Source organism: Aythya marila (assembly GCF_965140915.1).
Source record: "Aythya marila genome assembly, chromosome: Z".
NCBI lineage: Eukaryota > Metazoa > Chordata > Aves > Anseriformes > Anatidae > Aythya > Aythya marila.
Genome location: NC_139080.1, coordinates 2634913 through 2660719, shown reverse-complemented (window position 1 = coordinate 2660719; position 25807 = coordinate 2634913). Strand labels below are relative to the sequence as shown.

The window sequence follows — 25807 nt, the reverse complement described above, 5'->3', positions numbered from 1 at the left end:
CCAGACAGAGGCTGGGACTCCAGCCCGAGCTGCTGCCAGGATGCCTGGGCGCAGGACGAAGCCCTGCTCGTGTCCTGCAGGGCTGGGGGCGAGCAGGGCAGGCTGAGCCGTGCCAGCCCCAGCCCCATGCCCAGCAGCAGGGCCAGCCCGCACTGCCCGAGCACGCATTCTGCTTCAACTACTATTTTTTTTTTTCGACCTGCTATTAAAATATTTCTATTTAATTATTTTTTACTTTTTTTTTTTTTTTTTTTTTTTTTCAGCGAGCTTTCCGTACAGAGCAACTGGAACAAAATTAACCTTAGGAAAACCAAGACAAATATTAATCACCTGCCCCTTCAGCGCCCTTCTGCCTACCCAGCAGGAGGTATTAGCAGATGTGTTTTCATGCTGATCCTTCCTATCTAGAGCAAACAAACAAATAACTGAACCGGACCTGCGAAGAAACCCCGCAAACTGAGAAGCCGTACGGTATAGGTGTTGATACAGAGCCAAAATCCCCGGGCTCGGTAAAGATTCGAGACACCAAACAAGCAAATCGGAGAGAGGATCACGGGGGTTAGTTGAAACAGCAATTAAAAACGCGTGTAAACGGTGATAGATTATTGCTGGGGATCGCTGAGCAAGCCGGGGCGATCTCTGAAAAGAACACGATTAGCCTCCGAGCATGAAATCCAGGCTGCTCCCCCTCACTTAAATAAACCGCGGAAGCCGTGAAAGGATTAAAAAAAAAATAAATAAAAATAAAAATCGGATCCTTTGGAAACCAGGCGCGACGTGGAAAAGTACAGCACCCAACCCACCTCTCTGCTCCGCGTGCCGACCCGCGCCTTCCCCTCGCCGCGCGCTGCCTATCATAAAACTTGCTGCTTTGTTGTAGTCAGAGCTGGCGAGGCTGCTGCCCGGGTGTCTGCAGCCGAGTGGAGATTGTCATTGATTTGTGTGAGGAAAGTTAAGCCTTTCTAGGAGCGGTTATGAGAATTCACTCCCACCACTCCCTCTAAACCAAAAGTATTTGGCACCGAGCCCTCCTCGTCCACCTGTACTATTAAGGTCTAAACAGCACACGGGACGTGGACCAATTTTACCAGGATCTTTTCATGTTTCCTTTTTAAACAAGCACACCAAGTTCTTTGCAAAGATTTTTTTTTTTTTTTAATTTTTTTGAAATCCCATTTTTCTTCAAGCAGACTTACCGCATCCCTTCTGCTTCCCACGTGGTGTGGTCACACTTTGGGCCACCCCCAGCCAGCCGTGGGTGTAGGAAGCCGTGGGCAAGCTCCCACCACCCTGCCCCACGTCCCCCACCAGCTTGAACCCGGGTCTTTTGTCTTTTGGAAAAAAGACGTATGTAATTTAACTAAAAACATGTTTTTTTTTCTTTTTTTTTTTTTTCTTTTTTTTTTTCTGCGGATCTGACCCAAGCAAGGTCGCCGAGGAAGGCAAGGCACATTCAGAGGCGGGTTTGCTTACACAAGCTCCCAGCTGCAGCGCTGTGCCGGGGATCAGAGCCCAAGCTGGGCGCTCGGTGCAAGCGCCGAGTGACTTTGAGAAGCACAAAATCCCTTCCCCAAGTGCTCTGCGAGGGGCTTCTCAGCTTACCCGTGGAGAGAAAACCAAGGGAAAACCTCCAGCGGTGCAACCAGCCCCTCAGCGCCCGGCTTGGGAAGCCACCTCCTGCCCACCTGAGGTGGCCCTGAGGCCGCAGAGAACCCGTCCTGTCCCTGCACAGGGCCCGTCCCCTTCCACGAAGCCCTCTTGGCAGAGACATCACCAAACCACTGCTGCCCGGCTCACCGGAGCGTGCCGCCTCGCCCCGGCAGGGCTCTGTGGAGCAGGAATCGTTCCCTGCCGGTGGGGATGCAGCCTGACCGTGCCCAGCATGCATGCAACCCTACGGGCTTGGTCATGGTGTTGAGAGAGAAATAACAGGATTTGGGGCAGGTCCCTCCTCTTCTCCAGGGCTGTGCAGCGGGTGGGGAGCAGCTGGCAAGGGCAGGGATGCATCCGGGGTTGTTCCTGTTGGTGTGCCCCAGACGCACAGGCATCGGGGCACTGGCATGCACAGCGAGGTGGGGTGGGCTCCCCGGTGCTCTGTTTTTGGGAGAGACCAAAGAAATTGGCTTGACCCGGAGGTTCTGCCCCAAATTCAACAGCCCTGCCTCCGAGCACAAAGTTAAACACCGCGTGTAACAAAATACTAGTTCCTTTCTGGCAAAGGTATCATGACAACGAGGAAATACAGATTTTTGTTAAGGCAATAAATCTGATGGGAGCAGCTGGACACCGAGTTACACATCACATACCTTTCTGCTGGCCTTACTTTAAAGAGGCACACGCGAAAACCCAAATCACAACCGAAGGCGAATCAAAATTGTTTATACAAAGGGAATCTTTCTGGAGCACGAGGCAAAATCAAGTGTAGGATAGCCTGGGGCAGGCCGGCACTCCCAGACACGGCTGGGGAGAGCTGCCTGCTCACAGCTCGCTTACTTTTGAAACTTATTACACCCTCTCTTGGTCTGCAGCAGAAAAAAAAAAAAAAAAAAGAGAAAAAAAAAAAAGCTGCTTCCATCCCCACACCCAAACCACTATCTGCAGCTCCTCTGGCTGCTGGGTTTCTAAGGAGTGTCTGGGTAAATCAGTACACGAAGTCGGTGCGAACAATGTGTCCGGCCCCAGATAAGGGCAAAGCAAAACTTGGGCAACATCCAGTGGCTGCCAAGGCGGCATGGAGAGGAACGCAAACTGCCACCCACTGCTTTTCCTGCTGCTCCGGCTGTCCCGTCCTTGGCGGTCCCCTGGGGTCTGCAGCCAGGGAGATGTGGAACCAAGGGTGTTCGCTGTGAGAAACCGAAGGGCAGGGGTGCCTGACAGAAGGAAACAACCCTTGGCCAGAGCAGGGATGCTCCAAATTAGACCCAAGCAGCCTCTTCCCACAAAAGCTGTTTTTTTTCCATCAAAATGGCTTGCTCCCGTCAACCCGCAAAAGCCAATCTGTTGGAGAAACAATTACTTCCATCCCATGCTACTGAAGTGCATTGTTCGTCGTGAAATTTCCCAGGGTGTTTTTTAATCGGCGTGTATGGAAATGTCCCCAGCCCATTTATTAAAAATGTCCCCAAATTCCTGCAAGCCAAAACCAACATTTTCATACAGCAAAACACTTGGAGGGCAGACAGTGACAAATGAAACATCTCAGCAATGACTCTGAGTACAAAAACACTGCGGACTATTTTGTGGAAAATGGGTCCCCACTGAACCCTGGAAATAATTTGCCATTTTCCATGTGAAATTGGTTCCTGGTTTTTGATCACCACTGATGGAGGGATGAGCGTGTCTCCTAGTCTGTCAGGGAAGAGAGAATAAACTGCTTCTAACTGGGTGTGAAATAAGAATAGCAGGAGGAAGGGGAGAAGGAAGGGTTCCCACAGACCCCACCTTGGCCAGGCAGATCACAAGTGTAACAGAAAACACTCAGGAAAAGAAATCCTAGAAGAGGCTACAAATCCCAGTTCGGCCCTGGAGTCCCAGGGGACAGCTCTAATTGCGAGTATATTGGGTAGAAAGATGTCCTGAAGAAAGAGCACTTACAGTGTGGCTGCCCAATTAGAAAATGAAGAGGTCATCAAATTTAAAGGTTTTCATGAGCAAAATTAATTTTGACACAGTTTTGTTCTCTCTAGCTTTTTTTAAAAGAATACATTTGTACAAATGTTCTGTGAAATTCTGCAGCCTCCTTTTGAAACCGAGTTTTTCAGGCCAGTTTTAAACTTTTGCTAGCTGGAGCCCAATAATCACCCTCAGGGAATCCAACTTTCTGAGAGGCAGCAGATACTTTCCAGTGTATTTCTTGTAATATTTGCAAGATTTCTTGAAATGGTCATATTTTTCAACGGAAAATACTTTTTTTTTTTTCTTTAAAAATCCTTATTTTATTGTCAAAACATGTCACTAAAAAAAAAAAAAAAACCTACAGGTGAATTTTGGTAAGAAATAAAACCCAGCAACATAATATCCCCCCGAATCCCACAGAAACTGCTTGCAAACTGGAAACTTTGACAAGCCCGGAGAGGCTTTCTCCAAGGTGTCTGTCCCACACATGCACATGTTTCCGTTTGCTACGGTGCATATCCCCATTAATTTCACTACTGCTACCCAGGCAATAAAGTTAAGCTGTGCCTAAGTGCTTCCAAATGTCTGCCTTATTTTATAGGTGATAAAGTAAGTGGAGGGAAGAGCCCACAGCCTCACATCTCAACGCCGAGCTGCCACCAGCTCAGCTGGGACAGGAGGAAGGACGATGGGGAAACGACCCATCTGCTTTAGGAAAGTGCACTCATCGGTGCCGGTTTTTCATCTCTAAAATACAGCCGTGGGCACTGAGGAGCAGATGAACCATAAAAGGGGTTTTCTTGCTAACAGCCCCATGCACTGAGGATGAGGAGCTGCTTCCAGCGAGGGGCTGGCTCACACCTCGGTGCACACCGCAGATCGGGCAGCCCCACTTACACCAAACCCAGAAGAGTCCCAGCCAAAAATCTCAAAGCTCGGAGGCAGATCAGTGAAAATGGGTCCTGGCCAAGTTGGGGTCCCATGGTTTTGTAGCATGTCTCATTTGGAATCATCATGGCCATAGTCAGATCGCTCCTACAGGACCTCACGTGCTTCATGGTGGAGCTCGATGAGGCTCCGGTGTCAGCGAGGGCCACAGGTCCCCCTATGCTGGAGAAATGAATATCGTTTTGGTTTCTATGGAGGGAATGGGGCTGGATGAAGCCAGGACGATACAGCATATATGTGCACATGCATACTGTACGTGCGGCTGCACGATGGGATCTCCCTCCATCCCATGGCTTCAGTGGGGCTCTCGGAGCTCCCACAGGGCCCAGCACCAGCCCTGGGGCACTGAATGTCAGGGAACCACCACAGGAATGACAAAAATGTGGTGCAGAGCACAGGCATGTGAGGACAGCGGGGGTGAGGGTGATCTCTGACAGGCCAGGACGCAGGAGGCCCGGTGGGCCCGCGTCCTTCAGCCCTGCCTGTAGGGCCAAGGGCACTGCTCTGGGGAGGTGCCGCAGGCCGAATGCACCAGCCGGTTCTCCTTCTCCCCAAAAAAAGACATCACCAGCATGACCAAGATGCTGGTTGATCTCAGTGCTGGCCATCAGGGCCACGTCACCCTTGCCAGGACATCGCAGGGTGTGTGAGGGAACGGTACCAGCTCCCAGTCCCCATGGAAAACACCACAGATAAAGTGCACGCACACCTCCCTCCCTGGGTTGCACTGCTGGGTTACTTGGTTAGAGGATACATGCCTGAAGGCAGGAGCCAAGCCGCTTTATTTGTTTTTAATGTTTCAGTCCTCCCTTCCTCTTTGTCAAGGAGGGTTTTCAGGTCCACTTCAGCTCGTGTTTGTGCAGGGCTGGGCGAGGGTTGCTAAAAATAAATGGCCACAGGATGAATCCTAAGCACAAGTGGAAGTTATTTTGGTGTTGTTCAGAATACTCTCACTTTGCACACAGTATGCACACATTAATGGTAAAAGACACGATGTGGAGCCACCTCACAGAGCCTGCCGGAGCAGCAGTTTTACGGGGGGTGCCTATCCCTCCACTGATGCCCCCCCAGACCAGGCACCCCCAGGGCAGATGAAGCTGGGTGAGATGAAGCCCTCCAAAGACATCCAAAGGGCTTCCTGGACAAAGGACAAACATCACCTTTACAAATATCACCATTCCCAATGCCAAAGAAACCTGCCCAGCATCTCAGAGCAAACGTGAGATTGGTGATAAAAACCTAAGAGACACAAATATAACCTGCCAGGGGACAAAACAGAGGAGGAGACAGATATCTAAATCTTACTGATAGCTCCAGATTTCAGCTGACTTCCATTGCAATCACTTCAAACTGCCTTGCACAATTCACCACCCCGGTGAAATTGCTACACGCAGCTTTGGAAATGTGTTCCCTGCGTCGCAATTTCTCTAGCAGTTATTTTTACTTTGCTCTCACACAAAATCAGGCATGATGCCTCGCTGGGTCTGTCCACATCATCCCACCTGTGGGACCGAGCAAATTGCCAGCCTCGGGGCTCTCATCACAGCTCGGCTCTTGTGGGCTGCTCACCCTCTGCTTTCATTTCCACAGTCCTGAAAGTGATCCTTACCCTGGAATGAGTAACTTAGCAGAAGCTCCCTGATGTAGGTGGAAACAATCTCATCTGCTTTCAAAAGCTGCAGATCAGGCCATAGGTCCTTGCAGAATATTGCATTAATAGTGAGAGGCAAATGAGCCATTTTGCTTCTCCTGGCTGAAAAAAAAAATGCAGCTGACCTGATTTACCTTCCCGATAATGTATTTAAAAAGTGCTCCCGGGCTGAGGACTTCGCCAGCCGAGATTTCATATGAAATGAAACTGTTTATGTCATGACCGCAACCTTCTGAAAAATGCCCTTTTATATGGGAAAGCTCACAAGACCCTTCGGTATAATGATCTCAGCGATATCAATAACCACATTTCGGCAGATTCATTATCTGCTCGCCGGCCGGCCTGGCCGCGCAGCCAAGTGCTGAAGCAGGATGGAGTGAGAAAGGCAAACACTGAATTCATCCGCTCTTTCCGCAGAAAATTGACATCGCAGGTCATTCTTTTCCTTAGAAAAAGCCAGGCTTTTATTTCCTCTCCCCTCACGCGCGCTGGGGAAGGAGGGCCTGCGCTGCACACAACGCTGAACAGAGCTGATCAATCTGCCTTTGGTGCTGCCTCCTCCTCCACAGCTCACTTCCCGCTCCCCAAGTGCCCCGCTCCTCGCTTCTCCAAACTTTGCACAACATTTTCCTCCTTTGCCCCTTCCTCTCCATACTCAGCCCCTGCTGTTCAGGATTTAAACACGCATCCTAATGCTGTGCAAAGACTTCAGACTGCAATTCATAGGAAATCTAGGCTCCAGAACAAGTTTATTTTCTATCAACATTTTCAAGCCCAAGGGACTTATATGCCCTCCAGCTTCATACAAAACAAACTACTTCCCCCAGCAGCTTCTGCACTGAGGCCCTTGCTCCCAGCAGAGAGAAGCAGCAGCAGTCTTGGCTGTAAGGGGCTTGCCCTGATCCTTAGAAGTGTTTAAAGCAATTTATTAGTCTAAAAAGTCTGCACCTTTTTTTTTTTTTTTTTCCTGAATGTGCCTAGCTACAGCATCCAACCATCTAACCCCTCTGTGCCTTTTTCTGCCAGAATAAAGCTCGGTGTTCAGAAATCTCTGCCCAAAGCGAGGACTTGAATGCTGGAAGTCAGCCCCTGACCTCCCGTTAGACAAAACAACTGAAGACATTTCAGAGTCCCTCTGTTTGTGCAACTCCTCCGACAGCACTTCACTGTAACACCTCACAGTGTTTGGGCTTTCAGCCCAAAAAGTGTTTTCAGCCTTCTCTTGGGTTGCTGGTGATGCTCAGCATCGATGCCTGGGGCATTTGCAGCTGCAAAGCAGAATGCAACTGCACAGTGCCTGCTTTGGTAGCCTTTTGGTCATTTTCCACCATATTTAACCATTCTGGGGTAGGCAGGAGCTGCTGAGAGGTTGTGACTTAAGCAAAACAAGCCAGCATTGGCACATACAGAGACAAAAAGCCGAATCACCTCTGGGAGCATCCCAGTGCTGCCACCCACGCCACACCTCAGTATCCCCAGACTGCACTGCCAGGCCCCATTTTGCTACACATAAAGAAGAAAAAAAGCAAAATTCTGCAGACCCAGGGCCAAGAAACCCAACCCAACCCCTGACCCTGACTCCTAGCCCCAGTCACCACTTGTCACTGGATTGCCTTTTCAAGAGCATGACACTGGACTCACAGGAGAACGGGTCTCTGTACGACAACCTCTCCGGTTACTAGCTACGTGTGGTGTTGCAGCTCAGGGGAGTGCTATGAGCAGCGCTGGAGGAAATTCTCAGCCAAACCCATTAACAAACCCCAAGCTATGTGCCTGCGCTGTGGCTGGGCTGTCACCTCCCGGGCATCCTTGGCTGCTGCCCCCGAGCGTGTGCACAGCGCGCAGCGATGGTAATTGCAGGTGAGAGTCCCTCGCCGCCTCCCACCTTGCTGAATCAGCAGCAATTAAGGGGATAAGAGCATCGCTGAGGAAAACCGTGATTTCCTCGCCTGGCTCTGCACCACCAGGACGGTGAGGGAGGCCCTCAGCTCGAGCCATTCTGCCTTGGTGCCCTGATGAGATTGAGCTGACAGAAGAAGCAAGCGGCGCTGGAATAAATTGATATTTAAAAGGGCAGAAGTCCCACGGGAGTTCAATACCGCAGCAGCCGAGCTGCTAACAAGGACAGGCAATCTCCAGTTGTCCAGGGGTGAGAGGATGAGGATGAGGAGGCAGATGGGGATGAAGGACCATACATGCTCGTTCCAGGGCTCTGCTACCTGCAGGAGCCCCTGCAATAATGCTGCCCCAGAACAAATGGGCTGGCCCTCCCTGCCCCAGCACCTCTGCCCCTGCCTGGAGGCCCCCAGGTTTATTATTTCAGAAGCCCTGAGGCAGGGGGAAGCCAGGGAAAGGGAGGAAAAGAAGAGGAGGAGGTAAGATGGGGGAAAGAAACAGGTCAAGGAGAGAGCAAGCAGGCACAAACAGAGATGAGGGGTTGCACATCCATGAAAGACTAACCTAAAATTGGCACGTTGGCACAGAGAGGGGTGGTGAAAAGAGATATTACGATGCAGAATGTAATGACAAGAAAAACTGGGGGCAAATCTCATCCTTTCTGGAAGGCCAGGGGGAACTGGTGGTTTGGAGCTCTGCGAGGGAGCCAGACTGCACAGCAAGCCAAACAGCACAGCAAATGGCAAACTCCTTAATAAATGCAAAGCGATGCATGATGGGGGGATGAATTTCTGCTCCTCGGGCACCTTACGGGGTCCTAAACCGACTGTGTCACACCAAGGAGGGACCTGACAGCAGCGGAGACAGCACGAGGGAGACCTCTGCTCCACGCACAGCTGCAGCCCCAAAGCTAACAAGATGTTCGGATGCATATGGAAAGGGACGGCAAATAATCCTGGCAATATTATAATGCCTTTGTATAAATCAGTAGTGCAGGCTCAGATGGGGAGAAAAGTAATGATGCAGAAAAGGCAGAAGTGTTCAATCAATATTTCTGCTCCGCATTTGGAAAGAAGCAGGATGATATGCTTGTATCACATGAGGAGGATGAAGTACTTTCCAGTCCATTAGTAACCAAGGAGGTTGTTAAACAGCATCTACTAGCGATAAACAATTTTAAATCAGCAGGCCTGGATAGCTTGCTCCCAAGAGCCCTCCAACAGCTGGCTGAGAAGCTCTCTGCCCTGCTGATGTTAATTTTTAATAAATCTTGGAAAACGGGGCAAGATCTAGGAAGAATGCAGCATGCCACGCGGATCTGCAAAATGGGCGAGTGGGATGGCCTGAGGAGCAGGTTGGCCTGAATGGCATCAGTCATGGGTAAAATAATGGGGACGCTCCTGAGAGGCAACCGGAGAGGAATTAAAGGACAGGAACACAGTTAATGCCAGCCAGAGAGGACCTGCGGAAAACACATCATGTCAAACAAAGCTGATTTTGTTCTCCGAGCAGATTACAAGTTCAGTTAATAAAGATAATTGCCTAGAGATAATATACATAGGCTTTTGTAAGGCATTTGATTTACTGTGGCATGGCATCCTGATTAAAAACTGAGCACTGTATTACAACAATAAAGCACATGTGCAGGGGCTTCAGATCTGATCTCTGCAAATAGCTGTCATGGGGGAGTCGGGCTGTTTCCAGGGGGATTTCAGAAGGCTCAATACCAGCCCCAATATTCAGCGTTTTCTTATCTGGAAGCAAATATAACATCGCTGCTGGTAAATCAGCTACGTGCTACACAAACAGCAGAGGCCAAGCAGCCATCCGAGCAGAGCAGGCTAGCAGGTGGCTGGGGTCACCACTGCTGCGCTCGGCGAGCCTTGGGTGCACAAATGTGAGCAAGGAGGAGGTTTTACTTCTTTGGGCTCAATGCAAGGGTGGACAGGGGAAAGCGCTGGAGGTGCGTGAAGGTGGAAGGAGAAGATGTGACCTTCCCCTGTGGTCCCACGGTCCTGCTGCACGTGTGCTGCTCATCCAGAACGGGCACTGCAGGGCATCCAGTGAGGTGCCAAGGGACCAACCCCAGAGGCTTAAAAGTGTGCGTTTGAAGAGACATGGAAAGAACAGAGCTGTTCTTTGAGCCTGGGAGGGGAGATAAATCACGGGTGTCCAGGAGCAAAGCACAAGCGAGCGCGCGTGTTCCAACCCAGCCATTTCTAGGCTCTGATGCTGAGCTTGGTGACCCTCAGGAAATCAACTAAGGCTCAGTCCAGCGTTTTGGTACAGGGGTACTTCATCTGGCCTCATATCCCTGAGCCCCTGCTGCCCTGGGGAAAGCAGAGCACTTTTGCTGTGTGGGTAAACACCCCAGTGACACCCAGCAGGCAAGCAGACGGGTGCCAGTGAGCATCCCCGTGGGCAGCACACAGACTTTGAAATCCGGTTCTTGTCCACAGCTCCAAAACCAAAAACCTTGCAACCAAAAGGTCTCTAGAGACCTGTGAGCAAGAGAAAACAGGATTTCTTAAACAATCCTATGTGAAGCAGCTTCTCTGCATTCCAGTTACACCAATAACAGTTACACCAGCCCGAGCACCCTATTAGCATCACCGCTCTCTTGCTCCCCGAGCAGGTATTCCTTTTTCTCAGGCACCACCCAGCTCCCCCTGAAGCCAGCAGTGTGCTACCATGCCTTCAACCTTACTGTTATTTTCTTTGCCTTATAAAAAACAAACAAACAAACAACAACAACAAAAAAAAAAACAACAAACACATAAGCTGCTCAGCCCTGTTAGGCAGCCAGCAGCAGAGGCAGCCAGCAGCGGGTGGGTGATGTGGCACCGAAGAGGAAGGCTGAGGAAGGCAGCCAGCACTCCAGCCCACATCCCTGTCCTTGAGAGCACCAGGGGGCAAAAGAGGTCCCTTGGTGACTCAGAGCTGGGTCACAGGAGCAGAATTCTCCCTGCCCTACCTTCATTTGTGTTCTCTCCCGGGTCGGGAAGGGCACTTTGGTATCTGCCACTTCTGCAGCAGCCTTGGAAGGAACTGGAGTGCTCAGCCCCGTGGCAGACAAGGGGGCATGTTGCTGTATCAAAACATCTCCATGCCCCACTCCCTGGGAAAAAAAAAAAAAGTGTAGAGAAAAACAAGGATTTTTTTTTCCCTCCTGTCCTTTTTCCTCCTAAAATCCATTCAAGGAAGAATTTAGACTGCAACATATTTTTTCCATCTGCCTGGCTTTGCGGATGGCTGTTTATCACTGCGTGTGTCCTAAACCTTCAGAGTTCACCCAGGGCTCTCCACAGCTTCCTGGTGCTCTGGAGATGACCCCTGGCTAACAGCAGCACAGTCCCTGGCCTCACATTTACATCGACTTTGCCACAAAGCAGTGATGGAGAGAACTTACTGCTTACGTTTCTCAAGGGCTCCTTCGACTCTTCTTGTTTCAGGGACAGAAAGGGGTCAACAATTCCAGCCCCAGATGTTTAACCCAAGCAGTCCCCATCCATCAACACCTGAGCTGAGGATTAGAATACATTGTTATTGCTGAAGGTGAATTCGAGAGATAAGGCATTAAATCAAAGTCTTACCTAATGTTAGACATTACAAAATATTTCAGGCTTGGATACAAAAAGCCACTTTGGCTTAAAACCCCTGACTCCCATCACACACAGTTTTGGTGAGCCATGCTGATGGTGAAGCCTTCTTCAGGGAAACTCCCTAAGCAGCTCTCTTATCTGGCTGCCCAGGTGCGAGGTAAAGGTTTGGTGCTGCTCACCCAAAAAAAGACAAGCATGCCCTCAAAGAGCCACGCTTTTTTGTTGCCTCTTCTGTTTTGCCTGGATTTATCAGGAAGGGTGCACCCAAATCCCTGTGGCTGCCCTTGAACATTTTGCTCCCATCGCTCTGCACTAAGAGAGAAAAATCCTGCTTGTTGCACTGCTATTCATTATCCCCAGCTTTTACCGAGAAGCTGCTCTCCCTGGCATTTACACCGAGGCATGTTTTACTGCTCTCCGTGCACTGGAGATGGGTTTTGGCAAGCCCAAAGGGTTGCCCAAGAGTGTCTCTTTTTTTCTGGCGAAGACAAGATGAGGCATGTGGCACAGCTGCCCCCCAGAAAACAATATTGCCTCGACCCCGTCTTGCCCTCGCCCTGCGCCCCGGCGCCCAGCATGTTTTCCTCAGCCTCTCCTACACATTTCCATGGAGAGAAAGCCTCAGCCTCCGCTCCCAGCCAGGCTACGGCGAGCAGCTCTCCTCGGCTGCAATTAACGCTTGACGAGGCAGAACATCCCCCCAGCTCCAGACGGCACAGCCAGAGCAAATTATTTAGAAGAAGGGGGGGAAAAAAAATAAAAAAATAACCACGGCAGACAAAGGCTTCTTGTCTTAAAGTCCTTACTCAGGCGAAACCAGCTGGGGCTGGAGCATCGGGCGCGGGGTGCGCCGGTTCGCGCCGCGGTCAGGTGCTGCTGCGTAAGCACTCGGCTCCTCGGCGTGGATTTGGACACGCTCACGGGAGAGCACCGACGTGCCCAGCTCCAAACTGGAGGTTTCCCACTGAAATGCAGGGATGGGGGTCCCTCTGCACATCCCCACTGCCCTCAGGGACAGCACGGTGGCGATGCCACAGGGCCCGGGAGCTGCGGCTGCGCGGAGCGGTGGCGTCCCCAAAGGGCTCCCTAAAGGTTTGGCTCTGATTGCTCCAGCAGGACATGATTTTTCAACAGGTTGAATAGCACCGAAGCAGTAATTGCTTATTTTTCCCTCATATTAAAAAAAAAAAAAAAAGGGAAGGAGGAGGAGGAGAAAGGACTCATTTATCATGTGCAGCCGAAGTCTAGCCTGGACTCAGTGAAACGAAAATGAGTCAGTGACACCTCACATAATGGCATTCCAGTTTGTTCTCTTAAATAATTTGTATTTTAATGAGTCTGTTTTACTCCAGCACTGGTTTGTAGCCCCCACATTTTCTCAAGCCCTTCCGAGCTTTAATTTGATTTTTAAAAATTCCCAGTGTTGCATTTTTATTAACAAAAAGGAAAAGAAATGCAGGCTCGCCGCTCTGCCAGCTCGGATGGGAGCAGGTAATGAATCTGCACGCAGGAGATGGTGCTTATCTCCATGGCCTTGCCGTTCCAAGCCTGCTTATTTAAAAACTCCCCCATCATGAGATAAGGGGAGCAGACAAAGCACAGAAACAAAAAGGCAATCAGGAGCTTCACAGGAGCAGGGGGGAACCATGATCTCCATCTGATCTCCTCCTGCTGCCACGGGTCCTTAGGTCAAGATGCTGCAAATGGAAAGAGAAAAAGGAAGTTTGTGGGCACGGAGAAAACCCGCCAGGAAGCTCAGACGAGGAGCAGGAGCCAAAACCTGCAGCAGCACCTTCCCTCCGGGGCACAGCACGCTGGTGGCCAGCACCTCGCCGTGACTGCTGGAGCCGCTTGTCCCAGCTGCAGGAAGGAGACAAAAGGGCTCCAGCGGTCCGGAGGAAGGATGGGGAGACGTGTGGGCATTTTTCAGGCAGAGACAAAGCCTCCTGGCTAAGCGGCAGGTCTTGGGAGGCAGCGTCCTGGTTGCCCGGGTGAGCCTAACGAGGCTCATTAACGGGGAGGACTTCACTCTGCGACCTCTGCGGCTGTGAACGCAGGTGGGGGAGGACTCCCGGCCCCCCGAAAGAGCAGCCTGGGCACAGCCCCAGGAGGGTGTTGGGTTCTGGGGGCTGCAGCCAGAAGCAGGCCATGGGTGGGTGATGTTTATGAGCCGGAGACGCAAAGGGTCCGTCCCTGCCCTGCTGTGCAGCCCCTGCGGGCACCCTCGGCCTCTCCCTGGAGAAATGAGAGAAACAAGGCACAAAAAGACCAAGAGGATGGTCAGGACAGCAGCACCTGCTCCAGTGCCTCCATCTTAAGCCCACCTCTCGTTTCAGCAGGAGGCATTACAGACACAGGGAGTGTGTGAGCAGGGAAGGCTGCCACCGAGGCTCCAAAAATGCAAACCTCGTTACCAGCAGCCCAAGATGCAGACCTCGCCGCCAAACCGGGGAAACAAATGTCACATCTTTAAACTCCAATTCCTTTCTATGCGTTTAGCAAACCAGCCTCCCACCCTTTCTCCCTGGAGCAGCACTCGTGGCATCTCAGTTAGCGTTCCTCCCCGCTCCCAACGCCTCGCAGTTACACTTGACCTTCACCACAGCCCTGTTTTCATTCCCTACCTCCCTCTGCTTGCCCCCTCCCCGTGGAGCCCTGCCAGGCGTCCTCCCCGCCTCGAGCCCATCCTTGCTTGCTGCCTGGCCTGGGTTTTAATCGCCTTCTGCTTTGATCCGTCCTCTTCCCCGTGTTACAGCCTTCCCCCGTGCCGTGCCATCTCACCAGCCTTTGTGGGAGCACCAAGTGGCCCAGCCAGCTTGCTCTCGCGCTGTAGGAAATATCTGCTCTTTTCTTGGTCTCTTCCCTACCCTGGGAAGAGCTTCAAAGCCACTCTCCCCGCTGGCAGAGCTCCCTGGAGCAAAGCTGCCTGGACAAGGCCAGCAGTGATGTGAAGAGCCCAAGCAAGCAACCTGGCATCACAGCGCTAGGCCAGATCCAGGGTCCACTGCGTGCCTTAAACACCGCAGGCTGACACACCAAACCGCCTCTGGGCCTCCAGGAAGGTGCTCTGGACCCCCCTCCAGCCCGGGATTGTTATAAACCCCGAACGGGGAGGCTTAATCCCCCTTCCAACTCTCTCGTCTGCCTGCTAATTTACAGCTCTCTCTCTCTCTGCCATTCCCATGCCGTATCTGAGCCGTGTTTGAGTTCCTGGTTTCGGAGGCAGTGATTTTCAACCAGTTGTGGGAGCGTTTTCTTATGGGCACAGCCGCCTCCTTCAGCAGGCTGCCTTAGGAGGTAGTGAGATGAGAAGCATCCGACGTGCTTCCTCTGGCCGCTCACTAGGTTAGAGATGTTACTGTCCCCTTTTTGCTGCCTCTACTTGGCTAAATGCCTCCCTTCACCCCCTCCCCCCCCCACAAGCTTTTTCCAGCCTCTCTCTTGGTGATTTTTTCCTCTGGCTGGTAATTGTTCTCATTGCCCTTCGCTCACAGATGGTCCTTGGAGAGCTCGCTGTTGACGTGGTGCCAGCTCTCCTCATTCCCAGCTGCTAAACTGCATTAGGAGAGGAGCTAAAACACATCGCAGGCTGCTCCTCCACGCAGGCGGGCAGGGTGGGATGGCATGGGGCCGCCTCGAGCCCGTTTGCTCCTTGCTGCGTGGCTGTGGCCAGAGGAGGGCTTGGTGGCCAGCCTGGGCCACCTCGCGGTCCCCTCCCGGTAGCCACATCACCTTCCAGCCCCGCTGCTCCACAAGGGCAGGATGGGTGCGAGTGGATGAAAACGGGGGAAAAACAGCACGGCAGACCAGACAGGAGACGAAGGCAGCCCTTATTTTTCCCCGCACCAAGTTGTTTTTGGAGGCACGAACACTGGGTCCATTCACAGGGCTGCTGAGTGCCGGGTTCTTGACGGAAACAATGAGCGCGCGAGGATGAGCATCGTCAAGATAAATGACCTTTTTCCTGCCTCCCCAAGCCTCCTGTTTCTTTCCTAAGCCGGCAGCCAGCTGCTCGCTGGGCTCTGTGGCCACCCGGAGCCTCCTGGATGCTCCTCGGAGAGGAGCTTTGGGCTGCTCCACTCCCTTCCCACCCTTCGTGGTCACCACGGCCAAGAAGCAGCACACAATTTGCCTCCGAGAGATACACAGAGAGCATTTCAACTTTCGGGTCCTGCTATCGCCAAATCTATCAGAGGGATACGCTACCTTACACTAACGCGATGGATTAAAGCAGAAGATAAAATGCCGTTCCATTATCTATTTATTAAAAGCACCACTTGAACTGCTTTTATTCGGCATACATCTCACACTAAAGAGGCACTCCTTGACTGCGTAAATCAGCGAGCAATTGTGTTTTAACAGCCTTCGGAATGGCATTTCCCCACAGTTTTAGATGGACTATCAGGCAGAAACCCTCTTCCAAAACTCACTTATCATAACAGGCGCTAGCGCAGAGCTCTTTACTGCTCCTGCACCACTGAGACAAACACAAAATGGGCTTGTAAAACTCACAAAGCATAGCTCACTGCCACCTTTCACCCTGAATATCTTTAATGGCGGGTCAAAATAAATAATTTTGTTAGCAGAGAGCTATTCAGCTCGCACTGGCGGATGGGGAAGGTGAAGAAATGCGGGCTGCAGCACCCAGCCCGCTGACCCTACCTCTTCTGCAGAGAGCTACAAAGGATGAAGCCACTCTAAGTTGACCTTCCAGCCTCCTGGGTGAACGAACACTTTCAGCTAAGTGGCATAAATTGTGCCAAATTTTCAGCAAAGGATTCCAGGTGTGAGTAACAATATCTGTGAACTGCAAAACAAAAGGGAGGCTGTTGTCTTATCTCTGCATCACCAGAATAGACTGAGATTTTTTTTAAAATGTTCATACCATTGTCATTTCTTTGCCAGGCTTTGCCACTTGTGGTATTCTAGCCTTTCTAGCCTTTTTTTTTTTTTTTTTTTTTTTTTCAAGCAGTATTTTGACAAAGAAAGCTGGAGCAACAGAACTCAGGAGCTGGCTGTGTTCTAAATGAACTGCTGATGGAAGACGAGCACAGCACCCCGCGCTGCAGAAGTCAATAGAGTCGCTGGCATTGACACGAGCAAATGTCAGAGCTGTTGGGAACAGGGGAGAGAGAGACATCCACGCCTGTGGAAGGATGCCTCGTGGTCTGGAAACATCTGAGTGGATAGACAGATAAATAAACAGACAGACGGATGGATGATGGATGGATGGATGGATGGATGGATGAATGGATGGATGGATGGATGGATGGATGATGGATAGGTGGATGGATGGATGGGTCCCCACAGTTCCTCTGCCTTCAGAGGGATTTCAGCACACACCATGGCAAACTCAGCGTGAAGGTGGTTCTTCCTTTCCCTTGTTCTTCCTTTCCCTGTGGCCTCCCACACCTTCTCCCTGGTGGCAGGTGAGCTGGATGCTGCCTTGCTGGACGAGGGCTGGGAAACTCGTCCACAAGGGCGCCCATCCTCAGCTGGCCGGTCTCACAGCCCCGTGCACCAGAGGCAGACCTTAAGTGGATGGACTTCTAAGAGGGCTGACAAACCTAAACGATCATCTCAAACCATAACTAATTCACATTCAGCCTGCTTCAGCCCGCCACCTCCTTGGCAGGATCTCCCTTCACAGCAGCAGCCCCAAACGGGTGCTGACAGGGTTTGGAAACCTTTTGAACCAGCTCCGAGCTCCCTTGGGTAGCACAGGGAGGATTTCTCCTAATGGCATGCAAGCTCCCTGGCTCTGACAGCCCTGCTACTGGCCTGCCCAGGAGGGAAACAGCATCCCATTCACTGCGCTCGGCAGCGTGAGAGGTCACCGGGGAAGGTGCACTTGTCACCAGGAATAAACTGCTACACGGCGGCTGTGTCACATCTTCTTTCTCAAGGATGGAGCCAGGGGAAAAGCTCCCCTGCCTCCGCTGGGGCCTGGATCTGTCCCTAAGCAGTGAAACCTCTCCTAAATGACACGGGCGATCAGCTGGCATGGAACATGCCCCAGGAGATGCCCAGGGCTTGTGTCCCTTCACACGGACGTGCCAGCAGCTCCAGTCCCAGTGTCTCATTAGCAGAAGTCACCCCAAGATCATACTGCTTGGGAAGCGCCAAGCTGCCTAAATAAATCTCCTTCCCCTTGCTTCCTCTTGCAGAACATCTTATCTAGAGCATTTCTGACACAAGAGCCACCGGTGGAGCTGTGGGGTCTGGGCTTTAGAGATGCAGCTCAGCAGAGGGTGGGTGACCCCCACCATGCATTTGGGATGCGAAAGTTTCCAAAAGAAACTTCATAGTTTTCCTTACTTTATTTCAGAGCGACACAGGAGGAGATTTCCATGCTCTCCACGATGGGCAGCGAGCCAGAAACAGGACAACAGCACAGGTGACATGCACAGAAGAGAAGTAAACATGGCCTGATATGGGAGGAAGAACCCAGAGCCATCCGTCAGCAATCCCTGCTCGCTTACCTGCCTCAGCGATGTCCTGGGAACCAGAGGAACCCTCGCACGAGATGTCCTGCAACACCCACGGTCCTGGGGACCCCCCAGCCCAGCAGCCTCACAAACACATCAGGACACCCCGACCGAGCTCCTTCTCCCGGTGCCCACGTTTCAGGACGACCCCCTGCCCACGGACAGCTTTTGGAGGTGGTGCAGGGGGTCCCCGAGCCGTTCAGGACAGATGTGGCTGTGTGTGCACAGCCGAGCAGCGAGCCCAGCCGTGCCACTCGCTCACAGCACCGCGCCAAGGGCCGGCTCCTCTCTGCCCCCTCCTAAATGTAGGTCAAGCCACAAGGTGACGGTTAGTGCTGCCTCTGCCCACCCCGCTGCCTCCAGCGCCGTACCAAAAATTAAAGAGAAGCGGTAAGAATTAGAAGAGAAGGAATACAGGATGCAAAACCCAAGCACGAGACTGAGAAGTCTCCGGGAGCTGAAGGCAGGGCATGAACCTCCCCTTGCAGTGCTGCCAAATCCAGGGGACAGGACCCTCGGTTCTGGCTGCTGCTCCCAAATGGTGCCCAAGAGGGGCTGGGTGTTCCCGGCACGGCTCACCTGCAGGCAGCAGAGGAGCTGCTGGTGCTGTGGTGTTGGGAGATCGCAGTGGAAAGGCTGGGAGCCGGTGTGTCATCCTCCGTGCACCTCTCCTCGAGCCTCATCTCCCGGCTGGGCTTTGTGCCTCAGAGCATCAGCGCTCAGAGCCAGCTGCTGAGCATCCTCTGCTCATTAAGGATGCAGTGGAGGCATGCTAAATAATCAGACCCAGTGCTACGGGACTGCTGGGCTGGGCTCTGGAGAGGGCAAACACCATTTTCTTAAGCGCTCTCCCTCCCCCAGCCCTGCAGCATTTGATGAGCTCCTAACCCCGAGACACCCCCCAGCCCAAATCCCCGCTGCCCTCCCACCCCAGCACCAGGAGTTTAATGGGATGGAGGCGGGGGAGAGGCCGGGTCTCATTCACTCGGGCACTTTCACTTGAAGCTGAACTCCCCGAGGCTTTAATCCCCCCGAGATGTCGCTGCCCACCTGCACCGTCCCCCGTCCATCCGTCCGCCCCATTAACATCCCTTCTTCTTGTAAATATTGCCTGAGCGCTTCTGCCTGCCTCCTGGCCTCAATTAATTGTGGCCTGGGGGAGAAGCAGATAAGAGAGTACTAAAATTTAACTACGTCTCCACAGATGGTAAAAATAAAGTGTGATGTGACAAGCGAGGGCAGTGGGGGCTGGCGCAGGCACGGCGGGGACGCCAGCCCTCCCTGCTCCGGCCACGGCTGTGGGTTGCAGGCAGTTCTGCTGATGGTGAGATAATTATCTCTCCAGCCCTGCCCAGATCTCGGCTTCTCTTTCCTTGACACCTTTCACAGTCAATTTCCCCGGTTCTTCAGGGAAAACGTTGCTGTGGAGGAGCAGTTATGTCGAGGCGCAAAAGCTGCACCCCATCGAGCCCCCTGTCCTGCGCTGTCACTGAGGTGTCCCAGAGACATCCCAGGTCAGCCCAATCCCACTGGTCTCAACAGGACGGATTTCCCCCCTGCCACCCTTACCCGTTGCCCTACATCTCTTGTTACAAGACAAAATTTGGCATTACCCAAACCCTGCAGCTCCCCAGTTCCCACAAGAGCCTTCCTGGTTCCTCCCTGCATGAAGAGCCACTGCATTTCTGGGAGAAATGCATTTTTGTGAGAAACCAAGCGACTGCAAGAAGTGTTTCAGGCTCAGAACAGCACCTCCTGCATCCACAGGACAGCAGAAATGCCATTGGTACCTTCAGCACCGTACCAGGCTCCCAGACCCTGCAGTTCTCAGCAGAGAAATCCAGATTCTGCTCAGCGGACAATGGCATTTTTGCTGGAACAAAAGCAAAAGCCACACAGACAGTGTTTTTGTTTTTTTTTTTTTTTTCCCCTAAGACATCACTGAACTGCACAGGCAGGTAGTGCCTCGGCCCCTCGTGCGGATGCATGCCTCAGCACCCTGCCAGCACACTGCTGCAGCGCGTCGCAAGCATTGCTTTCAGAACAAAAGGTTGCAGCATGTTGGGGAGCAGTGGGAAACCTTCCGGGCTCCCCAGCTTCATTTGAGACCTGGTGTTTGCAGCACGGTCTGCATTTCATCTTTTCATAAGTAACTCTTACCAGGAAGCGGTACAAAAAGGGGGCATTTCAAGGCAGAAAAGTTGGTCTCCCGATGCAATTTTTTTTTAAACCTTTTGTTAGCAACTCTTCTGGGGAGCGAATCCAGCAGAGGCAATACAGTGCAATATGCACTCCTAAATTAGTTTCCAGGCACTTGGGATGCTTTATTATTCATTTCCTCCAAATATTAGGTAATGCCTTTCGCCCCTTTCAAAGTCTGTACGAGGGGTCTTTGATGCATTGTGTGACTTGAAAGTTTCAGGTCTAAAGAAGCATTTCTTTTAAGTCCTCTCTTTTATCAAGCATATTCTGTTCTGTTCACTATAATGCACACAATGGCATAAGAGTCTTGACCTGCTTCATGTCTGATGGGCTGAAATCTCAGATGCATAGGATAAAACAGCCATTCCTAGCCATGCAGCTTAAACACTTATGACTCTATTCAGGCAAATATTACCCAGGGGTCTGCCATGGCACTGAAAGCTGCAGAAATTGGCTCCATAGATGGCTGACCAATTCAGCAGTGAGAAACGACCCTGCTACATTAGCTCCCCTTTTCATTTCACCCTGGGCGAGCCGGGGTCTGGAGGTAACCGCGGCAGGAGGCAAGAACCAGTCGCAGCCAGATTCGTTTTCCTTATGAAAGTATTTTGTGTGTGTGACCATGAATGTCATTATGTGCATCTGCAAAAGAGGGAAAGTAATGACATTAGGGCACAGTCGCAGAAATCAGCAAGCTTTTGCCTTATAGTTTCAAGGGAGTGCTGGCACATCCCCTGGCTTTCTGGGAGCAGAAGTAAAATTTGCAGCGCTGAAGGCGCCGCAGATATCTCAGATAACCATCTCCCTGGTACGTGGCCTTTGGTGGGTCACCTTGCACCTTCCTGCATCGGTCTCCTCCACGTGTGAAACAGAAGCAATAGCTCTCATTCTACAACCAGTCTCCTTTTTCCTGTTTACACTGCAAGCTCACTGGGTTAGTGACTGCCTCTGTCCGATAGTGTACAGGACCCGGGACAGGGATGCTAGCTGAAATTCATCCATGCAAAAAGCCAATAATTTCCACGACAAAATGAAATGGTCGTTGTCCTTTAGACAATTGCACTGACCTGTTTCTACCTAAGTACCAGGCTGCTGTTATAGGATATTAATCTGTTTTTATCGATGTAAAAGCAATCTTGACAGGTTGAGCTAGAAAAGATTGTTTAAAGGGCAATATTGAAATCCAGGGGTGAAATTCAATGTAAGGACGGAAGAGCTCCTAAATGGGTTGAAGCCTTGTGCACTCCTGTATGCTTGAATTCTCCTCGCAGGTCTTATACCCTAGGAGCAAAAGAAGTCTCTGGAATGACTCAGAAAAGGAGCATTCAGGGAGATGTTTGTAAAAAAGGGGTCGGTCCTGCAGCAAATTGGAAAATTAAAAAAAAAAAAAAGCATCCTGCAGAAAGTCCATCCAGCTGATGGCTCTCCAGTTAGCAGCTCTTAAACCTGCAAGAGACACAGCTGCTTCGACGTCTGCAGAAGCCCACAGCCTCAACTGCGAATACTGCAGTAGCCTAAAGGTACCAAAAATAACAAGGGGTTGTGAGAAAGTCTCAGCTCTCACATTACCCATCTGCTTAGGAGGGTTTTCAGGAGCCCTCTTAAGCATCCCTATTAAAATACCATCAAGACAGCCCAGGGTATTGTCCTGCATGTGACTGGCGCAGCGCTACTGAGCTGGCCTGCTGGAGGCGAGCTGAGAGGTCATTATTTTGTCTCCTACAAATTCCACAAGCCGATAAGGAAACTCCAACAATTTGATGGTTTATCAGCGCGCAGGTTGGAAAAGGAAATTATTTCAGCCGAGATAATGATTCTATTCCTTTCTGGGAAATGAGAGGTTCTGCTTCTCGCGGGGGCTCTGCCAGAAGCAGAGCCAGGGCGGGGATGGGACCGATTGCTCCCGAGTCAGCAGAAAGATGCTGTCGCAGCCAACTGGAGCATCTGCACAAATTGTAGGGAGACCGAAACTGCTCCTCTGAGGGAGAGAGAGAAAGAACAGAGAACAGAACTGCAGGAGAAACAAAATCTATTTGTAAACCCCAGGCAGAGTTTCCCAACGCAAGGAAGCCTGTGCAGGAGCGCAGAGATGAGAGTGGAGCCTGATGGATAGCTCGCAGAATTACCAGACACCATCCAAGTCAAATATGCTGAGGAGCCAATTATTTAATGCTAAGCACAGTGCAAACGGATGTTTAATAAGCTGAATCACTCCAGGATTGTAAGAGCTCTGCTTCTTGCAGCTAGCGGGACCCAACCCCAGCTGGTGTAAATCAGGATTAGCCGCACCCCAGGGATATCTCTGTCTTCTCCTCTAAGCTCACATTTATACCATAAGGAGATAAAAGTCAGCATTTTCCTGGGACCCACACGCCACTACCAGTGTTCCTGCACATCCTCATCACCCTGGGCACAGCACAGACACAAAGAATGACCCAGCACCAAGCATCTCTCACATGTGGGCAGCACTGAGCCCAGTGGAGGACACAAGGATTTGCTCCAGGGACTCACAGCTCAGCTCCACCAAGGGCTCGGCCAGCACAAACCAGGAGGTCACTCAGTGGAGGCTGGTGTGAAGCTGCTGCAATGCAAGATAACTTGGTTCAGCAACACCAGCCCAGGACCTGGCTCTGACATGTCTGAACCAGCTCAGATGATAAAAAAAAAAAAAAACCACACTCCTTTCTTCCTATTTGAGACCACGGGGTGAGTGCCCAAGCCACAACCTCCTGTGCGACAGCTGCAGAAAATAGGTCTGGAGAGGGCCTTGAAATGTCACCCAGATCCCAGCCCCGTGACTGGGTCTGCGCCGGGGCCAAGCACGACAAAAGCCAAAAGCACTCAGAGCATTAACAAATATTGTTGCTCATCGCACTTGTGTGCAGCTGCGAACGAACCTGCTGCCTGCCTCTCCCCACGCCGCAGCACGGAGGATGCACACACATATTTATGAGCGCATCTCGCCCAGCTTTACAAAGCAGCAATTAGCGCTGCTGTCACTTATAACGGGACAGAATCGTGTTCTTGCTAAATCTGATTTGTGCTGATCCATCGACACCACAAACAGTGCGGGCCTCGTCTCCTGCTGGAGTCCCCGTTAAGGGAAGAGCAGGACTGGAGGTCCTGAGATGTCAGATGGGATCAGGACCTCGTGCTCCTCATCTTGATCTCGTGTCCTGCTTCCTCGGAGAAATCATCTCCCACCAGCCCAGCTCGCCCGCCTGCGTACTCACCGGTACCCTCGCTTTCGTGTCAAATCTCTGGCGGTGCTCCCTGAGCGCCTGTGACCATTTCCTAAGAAACGACAGAAAGAAAAACACAAAAACCTTCATCAGATCCAGGCTTGGGCTTCTGGTGAAGAAGGGCCAGCCCTGGAGACAGCAGAAGGCGTGCTCCTGCTCTCCTCCTGCCGGCTCCCCGTGGCCGCTCGGCTGCCTCTCTGCTCTTCACCCTTCCCTCGTGCTCGGTGCCGGAGGTGCAAACCCAACCCACCCGCTGTAACACATCTCCCGTGACAGCTGGGAGATGGAGAGGCTGGAAACGGATCCCATCCAAGCAGCGCTGCCTGCCTCACCCATCCCAGCTCCCACCGGCAGCTCAGCGTCACGGTTTCATCCCTTTGGGGTGATCAGCTCTCCTTGTCTGCTGCCTCGGCCATCAGTACGAGGCCCCCGTCCCTCTTAGATGGGGAAAAACGTCATTAGGAGAAACCCAAACCCCTCCACCAAAGCAGCTTGCTGCCATCAGTTTGCACTTGCAAGCCATGGGGACAGCAGCCTGTGTTTCTGAGGAGGGAGCTGACACCTCCGGGCAGGGTGTTAGGTGAGTGTGGCTGTGGCCAACACGCAGCAGATTAGATAACGAGGCACCCTGACGGCTGCTCACCGGCTGTGGGTGGCTCACGGGGGACACAGTGGTCAGCTGGGGGTGGGCAGGCTGATGAAGGAGAGCAGCTCGGGGTGCTTTTGGGGTCCTGACTCTGTTTTAGCACACCCTGGAGGTGTGAGACTCCAGCAACAGGCAGCTGATGGGTTAGCGTGGCCTGAAACCCCCTTAGGACAGCCAGGGGTGGTGGCACAGATCTGCTCCTGGGTAAGGACAGAGAGGGACACCACGGCCTCCTGAGTGTCTGCTGGGGCTGAGGGCTTCTCACCAACTACTGAGAGCTGCAAGGACAACGGGATTTCAGGCTTTACAGGCGTGCAGTCATCCGGGAGTCACTCAAAGCAAGAAAATGGCCCTTTATTTTGTGCAATCTCCGCATTGGCCGTGTTTGACAAGGGCAAAGCAAACGCTGCGCGTTCCCACGTGGTAAATTTTCCATGAGAAGATTGACGGAAACGCGAGGAGACACTTGTTATCACGGGTCAGCTGGGCTCCTCTTCCCGAGGTCCCCCAGCAGCTCCCGACCAACTCAACCACTCGAGCAGTTTGTCTCCTTCTGTGGGCACCAGTATGGGTTTAATGGGGCAGGGTCCCCACCGCCCGTGACATGGGCATGCAAGTGGGAACCCTCCTTTTAGGCTAAGGCTGTGTCCACCCTGACCTTGTGCCAGCTTTTATGGGATTCTCTCCCAGGGGAAAGTGCTAACAACGTTTTCCAACACCTGGATGAGTGTGCCAGGACCGAGGAACCACAGGGCTCTGGCCACTCACACCGATTCAATAACTGGGAACAGAACTGCAGGGTGCACACGCTGGAGGAGCAGAGAAAAACTGCCAGCAGTGATCTTTGCCATGGCCGGTATTCCTCCTTTCCGTGCTGCTCAGGCCATAAATACAGGGATATTTGGGCAGTAAACAGCACACGGAGCACAGGTGACTTCACAGCACGGCGCAGAGCAGCCCGGTGACCGCGGCGGCGCGGCCTGGCCGGGCTCCAAGGCCACGATCGGCCCCGAGAACAGGACTTCTCTGTGCCTAATGAGTCCACCTGCTTTCGAGAGCATCCAGCCGCTTCGACCTTGTGCACTTAACCGTGAACTCCTTCCTTCGCCCCGGCCCCGGTTCAGATCATTAGCTGATGAGTAACCACCAGCGCTGAGGACTAATGGCTCGTTTGCTGCTAAACAGCCAAAAGTGATCAGCGAGGGGGCAAGGAGCTTAGCGCAGGTCACTGTCACCATGCCTACGCGGGTGAGTGCCGCTGTATTTATTTTGGACAAAATTCCCTAGGAAGGCTGCAAATACCTGCAGGGCCCTGGCTTTGTGCCTGAGGCCACCAGGGACAGCCCGGCTCTGCGAAGGTCGATGCACAACCTCCTCCTGGCACCAGGGCAGGGTCTGGCACCACAGCTCCCTTGGGTAATGCTTCAGCTCTAACTTCTCCTTAAAATTGTCTCCTCTCCCAAAAGGCAGAGGCCGGCGTTGCAGCTTGCTTCTCCCCGTGGCAAGGGGAACTCAGG

At 52.1% G+C, this 25807-nt stretch overlaps 1 protein-coding gene across 2 annotated transcripts in view; it reads right to left on the bottom strand.

Annotated features, from left to right (window-relative positions):
* The window catches only part of ZBTB7C (zinc finger and BTB domain containing 7C), a 132015-nt gene that overhangs the window by 38199 nt on the left and 68009 nt on the right, over window positions 1–25807 (bottom strand). For both annotated transcript variants that reach the window (XM_082782476.1, XM_082782477.1), the window contains exon 3: window positions 23636–23696. The gene's annotated coding sequence lies outside the window, so the exon portion shown is untranslated. The remainder of the gene's footprint in view (window positions 1–23635; window positions 23697–25807) is intronic.